This window comes from Hemitrygon akajei, chromosome 1 (assembly GCF_048418815.1).
Source record: "Hemitrygon akajei chromosome 1, sHemAka1.3, whole genome shotgun sequence".
Taxonomy (NCBI): domain Eukaryota; kingdom Metazoa; phylum Chordata; class Chondrichthyes; order Myliobatiformes; family Dasyatidae; genus Hemitrygon; species Hemitrygon akajei.
The window spans coordinates 134,495,053-134,507,088 of record NC_133124.1 but is presented as its reverse complement, the minus strand read 5'-3'; positions in this window follow the sequence as shown (position 1 = coordinate 134,507,088).

Genomic DNA, 12,036 nt, shown 5'->3' with positions numbered 1-12,036 from the left:
CTGAGTAAATGTTGTGGGACACAGACGTGAAGCCAGGCATCACTGCAGCCGGAGCAGGCCACAGCCTCAGTTCAGCAGAGCTGAGTAAATGTTGTGGGACACAGACGTGAAGCCAGGCATCACTGCAGCCGGAGCAGGCCACAGCCTCAGTTCAGCAGAGCTGAGTAAATGTTGTGGGACACAGACGTGAAGACAGGCATCACTGCAGCCGGAGCAGGCCACAGCATCAGTTCAGCAGAGCTGAGTAAATGTTGTGGGACACAGACGTGAAGCCAGGCATCACTGCAGCCGGAGCAGGCCACAGCCTCAGTTCAGCAGAGCTGAGTAAATGTTGTGGGACACAGACGTGAAGCCAGGCATCACTGCAGCCGGAGCAGGCCACAACATCAGTTCAGCAGAGCTGAGTAAATGTTGTGGGACACAGACGTGAAGCCAGGCATCACTGCAGCCGGAGCAGGCCACAGCATCAGTTCAGCAGAGCTGAGTAAATGTTGTGGGACACAGACGTGAAGCCAGGCATCACTGCAGCCGGAGCAGGCCACAGCATCAGTTCAGCAGAGCTGAGTAAATGTTGTGGGACACAGACGTGAAGCCAGGCATCACTGCAGCCGGAGCAGGCCACAGCATCAGTTCAGCGCAGAGCTGAGTAAATGTTGTGGGACACAGACGTGAAGCCAGGCATCACTGCAGCCGGAGCAGGCCAGAGCATCAGCTCAGCAGAGCTGAGTAAATGTTGTGGGACACAGACGTGAAGCCAGGCATCACTGCAGCCGGAGCAGGCCACAGCCTCAGTTCAGCAGAGCTGAGTAAATGTTGTGGGACACAGACGTGAAGCCAGGCATCACTGCAGCCGGAGCAGGCCACAGCCTCAGTTCAGCAGAGCTGAGTAAATGTTGTGGGACACAGACATGAAGCCAGGCATCACTGCAGCCGGAGCAGGCCACAGCATCAGTTCAGCGCAGAGCTGAGTAAATGTTGTGGGACACAGACGTGAAGCCAGGCATCACTGCAGCTGGAGCAGGCCACAGCATCAGCTCAGCAGAGCTGAGTAAATGTTGTGGGACACAGACGTGAAGACAGGCATCACTGCAGCCGGAGCAGGCCACAGCATCAGTTCAGCGCAGAGCTGAGTAAATGTTGTGGGACACAGACGTGAAGCCAGGCATCACTGCAGCTGGAGCAGGCCACAGCATCAGTTCAGCAGAGCTGAGTTAATGTTGTGGGACACAGACGTGAAGCCAGGCATCACTGCAGCCGGAGCAGGCCACAGCATCAGTTCAGCAGAGCTGAGTAAATGTTGTGGGACACAGACGTGAAGCCAGGCATCACTGCAGCCGGAGCAGGCCACAGCATCAGTTCAGCAGAGCTGAGTAAATGTTGTGGGACACAGACGTGAAGCCAGGCATCACTGCAGCCGGAGCAGGCCACAGCATCAGCTCAGCAGAGCTGAGTAAATGTTGTGGGACACAGACGTGAAGCCAGGCATCACTGCAGCTGGAGCAGGCCACAGCATCAGTTCAGCGCAGAGCTGAGTAAATGTTGTGGGACACAGACGTGAAGCCAGGCATCACTGCAGCCAGAGCAGGCCAGAGCATCAGCTCAGCAGAGCTGAGTAAATGTTGTGGGACACAGACGTGAAGCCAGGCATCACTGCAGCCGGAGCAGGCCACAGCCTCAGTTCAGCAGAGCTGAGTAAATGTTGTGGGACACAGACGTGAAGCCAGGCATCACTGCAGCCGGAGCAGGCCAGAGCATCAGCTCAGCAGAGCTGAGTAAATGTTGTGGGACACAGACGTGAAGCCAGGCATCACTGCAGCCGGAGCAGGCCACAGCCTCAGTTCAGCGCAGAGCTGAGCAGCAGAAATGGCCTGTCCCTCGCCTCCGGTACTGACACCCTGACATTTTCAATCTGGCTCGGCGCTCAAGTCAACCAAACATGAGATCGTTCCTCGCTCGTGGTCCACACTGTTCCTGGACATTTCCACTACAATTCAGCCTGCACCTGACCTTTCCCAATGCGGCCTGGCCTTAAATCGATCAGACATTGGGACTTCCCTTGCTCTTGCCTCCACCTCCTCTCACCTCGCCTCTCCATTGTTAGTGGTGATCATTATTAATGAAGAGTTATTCATAAGGTATTTAGCAGTTTTCTTTGTTTTGTATTTTGTCACTGGGTATCACTAGCACCATCTTAAACCGGTAATGTCACGCATAATGAATAATCGCCAGTCCTGCTAAGACAGCACAACACCAATAGAGTTATAAAGTCTGAGAGTCTCACATTAAAATCTTTGGCCCAACTCTTCCAGAGAGCTAGTCTTATCCATCTGTATGCCCTTGAAACACCTGCTATTCTGAGATACCTTTTAAACACCGCTAATGTGCCTGCCTCAACCACTATTTCTGGCAGCTTATTCCAAATACTCACCAACTTTTGTGTGAAGAAGCTGCTCCTGATGCATCATTTCAACCTCTCATCTCTGATCTTCAATTTATGCCCTCTTGTTTTTAGCACTTAGGGGAAAGATTACGTGCTTTTGGCTTGTCTACGCTCCTTATGATCTTCCATACATCTATCGGGATTACACAACAAGCTGATCCAGGTAGCAGAGCTTGCTTTCGCATCGGGGACGCTCTCTCATTCTCGTGTCAACAAGACTCTGGCTGTTGTACGTATATGCACGGATTCTGGATAAACATTATCACTCAGTGTTCCCCCTGGACACCCACCTCCATCCTTTAGTTTTAAAGCTTTAACTTTGTCACATGTACATTGAAACATGCAGTGAAATATGTCAATTGAGTCAACGACTAACACAATCCAAAGTCATGGGTTAAGGATGAAAGGTGAGAAGTTTAAGGGGAACATGTGGAGAAACTTTTTCACTCAGAGGGTTGTGAGGCTGTGGAATGAGCTGCCAGCTCAAGTGGTGTATGTAGTGTTACGAACCCCGTAACTGGGTCACTTAACCAGCAAAGATAGAGAGGTCCGTTGAAGTCTGATGGTACTATTTTTAAACGTTTTTATTTATAAAGGGGCACAAAAGTAAGGTTAATACAAACATTCAGATAATATACGTCGTCAATACTCAATCTAAAGTGCAGGTATAGTAATAATCATCAATAAGAAGTAGCTCTATCGTTTTTGTCTAGGGGTAAAAATATTGTCCGATGGAAATATAAAAGTCTCTCACGTTCATGCAGGCTTTTAGCCTTTTGGGGACCGCTGGGTTTCACGTGTTGGAGAGAGCGAGAGAGAGATTTTGGTGAGAAAAGAAACTTGCCCAGTCCTTTAGGACGCAAACCGTTGAATCGGGAACGTGGGTTCCCTGTTGTTAGTTCGAAGTCCTTTTCGGAGTTATCAGCCACCCGTTCCCCCAGGCCAGGGGAAACGGACCACATGTGGCTTCCGAATAGCTTCCCGTTATCACGGGAGCGATGAGCGAAGGTGTCTCCTTCTGGTGCGTCGCTGGGGGACTGCCCCCTGCAGCCCCTCTTTTATCTTGACTTGCAGGGTTGTAGTTGTCAATCAGGGTGGGGTGATGCAATCCCCAGCCCACATTGCCCTGAGGGTGTGCACGTAGCCCAGTTCACGTTGCCCTGAGAGCTGGCACGTAGCATAGGATCGCAATCCACAAAGGTGTCTCCAAGAAACAATGGCCAAATCCGTTGTTTTGTCTGGCTGAGGATTCTCTCTCATTTCCTGGGTCCAAGACCCGAATTAATAGCGATCTTGCGATTCTCAAGAAGGAGGGGGCTGGGATCATAACAGTAGGTTGGATTTCAATGTTTCAGCAAAGTTTGGATATCTACATGGATAGTAAGGGTGTGCAAGGCTATGGTCGATGGGGGTAGGCAGATGAAAAAGTTTCAGCATGGACTAGATGGGCTGAAGGGCCTGTTTCTGTGCTGTACTTTTCTATGACTCCGTGTGCTGGGGGCAGTCCACAAATGTCACCATGCTTCCACTGCCAACGTTGCAATTTACTAATTCTAACCCTTTAATATGTCCTTGGAACATGGGAGGAAATCAGAGCACCTGGAGGAAACCCACACCGTCACTGGGAGAACATACAAACTCCTCACAGTCAGCGGCAGAACTGAACCCGAGTCACTGGCACTGTGAAGTGTGACGCTGACCTCTACGCTATTGTCCTGTCCACCCAATTTTGCCATTGTACTGGCACAATGGGAAGGATTTCCTACGGAATGAGTACTTGGCAATCACTGTCACGTTTCTGGCTGTTCACTGGGAACTACCCACGGTGCACTGGGGTCACTCTCAGTTCATGGATAGATTGGTATTCACAGGAAGCAGTGCCAAACCCAACCCCTTCCCCAACAAGTTCAGAAGGAAAAGAGGAAATGGGAAAGGTGGATGGGGAGTATGGTCTGGCAAACATAGAATATAAGTAATAAGATAGAGAATGTGAGGGAATGAGAAGGGGAGGGGGTTGGGTGGAATAGAAGTATGGTTAAGAGAGAGCAAAGGTATCTCTGCCTTTTAGCCAGAAGATGGTGAATCTGTGGAATTCATTGCCACAGGCAGTTGGGGATGCCAAGCAATTGAGTACACTTAAAGCACAGGTCAATAGATTCTTGATTAGTAAGGGCTTCAAAGATTATGAGGAGAGGATAAGAAAATGGAGTTGAGAGGGGTAATAAGACAGCCATGATCGAATGCAGGATCAGACTCAATTCTGATCCTATGTCTTCTGGTCTTCTGGTCAGTGTCGGTGGGACTTCCAGCTTCAGCTTACACTGACTGACTGGTATAATATTGTCCCTGGATTATCAGTGGCATTGTTGCTCCTGTTTTCAAGTACCAGGTAGTCTCCCAGTTTAAGAATGGGGACTGGGATTTCTACCCTGCAGGAGCTGAAGGCCTAGCTCAGAAAACAGTACTGTTAGGTCATCAGTGATGTGGAATGGACATGTGCATACAATATGGTGACGATAATGTGCACCTCCACCCCCAAAAATTGTTCCTAATTATGCCCTAGGTTGAGCTTTTCTCTCACCTAAGCCCAGTAGATGTTCTCAAAGTTGGGAAAAGTATGGTTCTTAATACCGTAGAATCCTCCAAGAGGACCACAACCTTGTCGTAGGTTTTGGAGGCTTGCGCGCCTCAGTGACACAGAGAGCCACATTATGTTGGGTAGAACCAGGGTCACGTGCTTTGGCTCTTGGTAGGGTCACCCATGCCAAACAAGTCAAAGGGTAGAGGACAGACTAAGAGTGGCTCACTGGTTCTCCATGTTCGGGAATACAGCTCAGGGCTAACAACCTTTACTGGTAAAAAAAAAATGTTATGGAAACAGCAATGAAGAATCTTCCTACATCTGTGTGTGGCAGTACGGACAGAGAGAGATAGAGGACCTTCATCGCTGCCCTAAACACCAGCGGCATAATGGGCAAACTGCTGTAATACTATAGAATCAGTTACTTGGGGAAAGGGGAGAGTCAACGAAAAACATAGCACTAGATTGAACTCGACTGAGCTGAAACTAAACATTCCTGGACTGTTCTGTTGACTTTCTTGTTTGATGTTTTTATATTCTGTGTTTTTTACTCATAATTCTTTTTACCATTTGCGTGATTTGTTCTATTTTTGTGCGTTGGAGTTTGATGTTTGTCTTTGAACAGGTTCCATGGTTTCTTTTGTTTTGTGTCTCTGTGTGGGAAGACAAACCTCGGCAGTTTACTGCATACGTACATTGAATCTTTGAAAGTTGATAATATTAGCAGCTTTTTGTGAAAAACGTAACATTGACAAAACCCTTAACTGGAGCCACAGAGCTAGGCCAATATTGAACTGTGCCACTGAGTGATTTGGTTGTGGGTAGGTCCTTATCTAGTTTACATAATTAGTTTTGTCACATGTACATCAAAACATAGTAAAATGTGTTATTTGCATCAAATCAAGATGGTGGTGGTGAGACGTGACAAAATTTTGTGGGCAGCTTCATTGAACACAACAATGAGCTGATCGCTGAACACAGCCAATGGTCTCACTTTCAACCTGTTCTCAGTACTGTCTATTTATTTGTTTGTTTGTTTGTTTGTTTATTTATTTGTTTAGTATTTGCACAGTTTGGCTTTTGCATGTTGGTTGACTGTCTTTGTGTGTAGTTTTTTCATTGATTTTATAGTATTTCTTTGTTCTACTGTGAATGCCTGCAAGAAAATAAATCTCAGGGCAGTATTTAGTGGCATACAAGTACTTTGATAATAACTTTACTTTGAACTTTCAAATCAAATCAGTGAGATTTGTGTTGGGCAGCCCACAAGCTACACTACGCTTCCTGAGTCGGCATAACATGCCCACAATGCATTAACTGCATAGCTACTGTGCTGCCTTTATGGCAGTTATTTAGTTTATAATATTTTCGCGTAGTAATTTGTTAGCATTTTTTAGTTAAAGTTAGGATTGTTTAAATCAATCGATTTGTCTGTAATACATCGCGGCTGCGATGACATCACATCCGGGTTCGCCGCGTCTTGTGGGAAATTACCGGTTTGAGATTCACGCAAGGGTGGGGGTCACTCACATGTGCCACCATAACGCTGACTAGGGTCTCTCTATGCACCAAAGACACAGTGAAAGCAACGCTGTAAGTCATTAGATAATCGGTATTTTGAGTTAAAATGTTAACGCCGATTCTGTTAAAAGTAACGACGGTCGGTAAGGTTTACCTTTTCGTCAGTTAAAGAGTCGGGATAGTTTGTATTGAAGTGTATCTAAAGCAGCCAATGGAGCAGCTAGATTCTGACTGTATGCTGCACTTTAATGTAATGTAGTTATTGTAGTTTTACCTTTGCAAGTATTCACAATGTAAATGTGATATTTAGAAGGGAACAAACACTGTACCAATCTTGTATTGTTTTTCAACAGTTTTCACCATGCGTTAATGTGAAGAGTGAACAGTAAATGGTTAATCTTACTGCGGTCTCGTTTGCATTGATTCTGGTTTATCTCGACGTTTACCTCGGCGTTACTTCACACCCGAGCGAGAACGTTACAGTGAAAAAGCGGCATTATCAGGTGTTTAAAGTGCAGCCATGTCAACCCGATCCAGCATCAAGTCGTTGTCAAAGTCATCGTCATCCTGCGACAGGGGCAGTAGGGCATCAAGTAAGGCCACCCAAGCAAGAGCGAAAGCAGAAGCCGCCAAGGTGCGAGCACGCTTTGCCAAAGAAGAATTAGATGAAAGCGGCTGCCAGAGAAGCCGAAAACCAGAAGGAAAAGGCCGCCAGAGAAGCCGAAAACCAGAAGGAAAAGGCTGCCAGAGAAGCCGAAGCGGCTGCCAGAGAAGCCGAAAACCAGAAGGAAAAGGCTGCCAGAGAAGCCGAAAACGAATTGGAAAGGAAAAGGGTAGAGGCACGGTTAGAAGCGCTGAAGCTAGAACGAGAAGCAGCAGCTGCCGAGGTGGAAGCAGAGTTAATAGAAGACGCCGAAGAAATGCATGATCCGAAGGACAGAAAATCTACCTCAGAAAAGATCGGATTGGAACGTACAAGGGACTATGTCCAATCTCAAATGGAATGGAAGACTCTTTCTTCCTCTCCTTACTTATTCGATATCGTCCCACTTCATGAGGAGTCTTGGAGAGGCCCGACGGCATCACGTCCATCCGAGGAAGATAATTTACCCTCGCAACTCCGCGATGAACCCAGGAATGCAAGGGCTCACGACAAGTACTTCTCGACACCGAACTTACCGGATTTGGGGAGAAGAGAGGCAAAGACTGAGTCCAGACCAGCAAATTCCATAACAGATGTACGCCCTCAGTCGTGTACCTGCAGACATGTTCCCTCAGCCCGCACGCCACTTGCAGACGAATCCGTAGCACGGTATTTCGCACGACGGGATCTCGTCACTCCAGGACTATACCAGTTCGACGATAAACCTGAAAATTACCGTGCATGGTACTCCACTTTCACCAACGCTATCGACGGAGTCCAGCTCAGAGCAACCCAGGAGTTGGATCTTATGGCAAAATGGCTGGGAAAAGAATCATGCGAACAGGTGAGACGCATGTGTTCAGTGTACATCAACAACCCCGAGCTAGCATTGAAGAAAGCATGGGAGAGACTTCAGGAGGGCTACGGAGCCCCCGAAATTATTGAGGCGGCGCTATGCCAACGTTTGGGAAATTTTCCTAAGGTGTCAGCCAAGGACCACACCAAGCTAAGAGAATTCGGAGATTTACTCATGGAGATTCAAGGCGCCAAAGAAGATGGCCACTCAGCTGGTCTAGTATACCTAGACACTCCAACCGGGATTAGACAACTCGTGGACAAACTTCCATTTGGGCTGCAGGACAGGTGGTTGTCCGTTGCCTCAGATTACAAGGAAGAACACGAAGGTCGATTTCCTCCCTTCGAGGTTTGTGTGCAAGGAGGCGAAGAAGCGAAACGATCCTAGCCTCATAGGTCCAGGAAGCAGTACAATTTACACCAAGCCAGATAAATCCACTTCGAATAATTCCAACATTACTAAACCAGTCTCAGCGCTTAAGACTCAAGTCCTTACAACTAACAACGACCCTAGCAAGAATTGTCCATTGCATAACAAACCCCACCCTCTCAAAATTTGCAGAACGTTTAGGGAGAAAGGAATATGTTTTAGATGCTGTTCCTCGACCTCTCACTGTGCGAGAGAGTGTACGATCGCCGTGAAGTGCCTGGAATGTGATAGCACTAATCACGACTGGGCCATGCATCCTGGCCCGTTACCGCAAACCGACGAAGCTCCTTCACCCCCACAACAGGACGGCGGGGAGGGAGAAGCTCACTCCAGGACACCTGTTGTCAGCTCGAGCTGTACGGAAGTTTGCGGTCAAGCTCAGGCAAGCCGTTCTTGTTCAAAGATCTGTCTCACTAAGGTGTACCCTAAGGGAGCCAAAGACAAGGCCACCAAAGCCTACGTAATTCTGGATGATCAGAGCAATCGCTCGCTAGCCCGTCCAGAGTTCTTTGACTTGTTCAACATCGAGAGCGAGCAGTTCCCATACTACCTTAGAACTTGCTCAGGCAACATGGAAACTTACGGAAGGAAGGCCGAAGGCTTCCAGATCGAGTCCCTGGATGGTAAAGTCGTCATCCGTCTCCCTCCGCTCTTAGAGTGCAATGAAATCTTGAACAACCGCACCGAGATCCCGACGCCAAGTGCAGTGCTACACCAGCCACATCTCCACCACATTGCCAAGCACATCCCAGAACTGGATCCAAGAGCAGAAATACTCCTGCTATTAGGAAGAGATGTTCTCCAGGTGCACAAGGTTAGGCAGCAGGTCAATGGACCACACGACGCCCCCTTTGCGCAACGCCTGGATCTGGGCTGGGTGGTGATAGGAGAGGTGTGCCTTGGCGACGTACACAAACCAACAGTTAATACACTCAAGACCAATGTGCTAGAGAGTGGCCGCCATTCAATTTTTCAACCCTGCACAAGTTTCATGTGTATAAAGGAAGCACGACAAGGCTTTAACAAATGTAAAGTAACCGACAAGACGCTGGGTCAGTCAGTCTTCGCTCAAACTGAGCATGATAATAAACTCGCTCCATCAGCTCAAGACACCATTTTCTTAAAAATAATGGACACCGAGGTCTTCCAGGATGAAGCAAATAATTGGGTTGCCCCACTACCCTTCAGAGAACCACGCCGGCGCTTGCCAAACAACAAAGAGCAGGCGGTCAAGCGGTTCACATCCTTGCAAAAAACCCTGAAAAGGAAACCCGAGATGCAGCAACAATACGTAGCATTTATGGAGAAGATCTTCGCTAATGGACATGCTGAAGTAGCACCGCCACTGAGGGAAGGCGGGGAGCGCTGGTACCTCCCAACGTTTGGGGTTTACCACCCACAAAAGCCCAATCAGATCAGGGTGGTCTTCGACTCCAGTGCTCAGTGCGCTGGCATCTCCCTTAACGACGTCCTCCTTACAGGCCCCGACTTAAACAATACCCTTTTCGGGGTCCTGCTACGCTTCCGGAAGGAGAAGGTCGCAATCTTAGCGGACATCCAGCAGATGTTCCATTGTTTCTTAGTAAAGGAGGACTACCACGATTTCCTCCGTTTCTTATGGTACAAGGACAACGACATTAACAAGGAAGTCATCGCGTACTGGATGAAAGTCCACGTTTTCGGCAATAGTCCATCGCCCGCTGTGGCCATCTACGGGCTGCGAAGAGCCATCAGAGAGGGCGCACGGGAATACGGCGACGACACCGTTCGGTTTGTAGAAAGACACTTCTATGTCGACGACGGCTTGATATCACTACAGAAAGCAGACGAAGCAATCGATCTGCTCCGACGTACACAAGCCTCTCTTGCCGAGTCAAACCTCCGCTTGCATAAGTTTGCATCAAACTGTCAGGCAGTAATGGAGGCCTTTCCACACGACGACTGTGCTCCAGCAATCAAAGACCTAGATTTAGACGGAGAAACCATACCCACGCAAAGGAGCTTGGGTCTCCTCTGGGAGATTATGACTGACTCCTTCACCTTCTCCGTGCCGACCGCGATCAAGCCATTTACCCGCCGTGGAGTTCTCTCCACTGTTAACAGTGTTTTCGATCCCTTGGGTCTACTGGCACCAGTTACAATCCAAGGAAGAGTCCTTCTCAGAGAACTTACCTCTGGGCTCTCTGACTGGGATACTCCCCTACCAGAAGACAAGCTCAGTAAATGGGAGGCTTGGAGAGATTCACTTCAAGACCTAAAACAGCTTCATATCCAACGTAGGTACACCGTGACCTCACCTACCGCGGCAGTGCACACAGAATTGTGTGTTTTCTCGGACGCGTCTACCAAGGCCATCGGTGCTGTGGCTTACTTGAAGGTGGTCAAGCAGGGTGGTCAAGTCGAAATAGGATTTGTAACCGGTAAGGCGAAGCTCACTCCCCAGCCCGAGCCGACAATCCCAAGACTTGAACTGTGCGCAGCTGTCCTGGCCGTGGAAATGGCAGATCTTATCCAGGACGAGCTAGACCTAGGGTTCGACGAGATCAAGTTCTACACAGATAGCAAAGTAGTGCTTGGGTATATTTATAACGAATCAAAACGCTTCTACGCGTACGTTCATAATAGAGTTCAACGTATCCGCCTGTCTTCAAAGCCCGAACAATGGCATTATGTACGTACTGAGGATAACCCTGCAGACCATGCATCGAGATCCTTACCTGCATCCCGTCTGGCGCAGACATCCTGGTTCACCGGACCCCCCTTTTTGTATCAGTCACCAACGGGTAAGACTCAAACGAGTGAGACATTTGAACTGATCGAACCCGAAAGGGACTCGGAAATTCGCCCGCAAATACAAACAGGAGCCACCTACCTCGAAGAATTGACACGTACTAACGAACGCTTTCAACGGTTCTCCACTTGGCGTTCTTTAGTGAGAGGACTTGCATTCCTCATTCACATGGCCAGATCACACAAACGTTCATCCCGAAACAGTAAATGTAGGGGATGGCACAAATGTAACCTAGCCCGCACTGTGGACGAATTGGCCCAGGCAAAGGACGTCATCTTTAAAGCAAATCAAAGAGCGGCTTTTGCAGGGGAGTTTTCAGCTCTCCAAGTTAATAAACCAATACCAAAGGACAGCCCCCTGAGGAAATTCAGCCCGATCCTGAAGAACGATATCATCTGCATCGGAGGTCGGTTAATCCACTCCCAACTTCCAGCTGCAGAAAAGTGTCCGGTAATCATGCCCAAAGACAGCCACGTGTCTTTACTGCTCACTCGCCATCACCATGAACAGGTAAGGCATCAGGGCCGTCACCTGACGGAAGGAGCAATAAGGGCAGCAGGACTGTGGATCTTGGGAGGTAAAACACTGATCAATTCAGTACTTCATAAATGCGTAACCTGCAGGAAACTGCGAGGCGGTTTGGAAGTTCAACGTATGGCGGACCTCCCACCAGAACGCCTCGAGGTCTGTCCTCCTTTTACATATGTGGGGCTCGACGTGTTTGGTCCCTGGACTATCATAACAAGGCGTACCAGAGGGGGACAGGCAGAGAGCA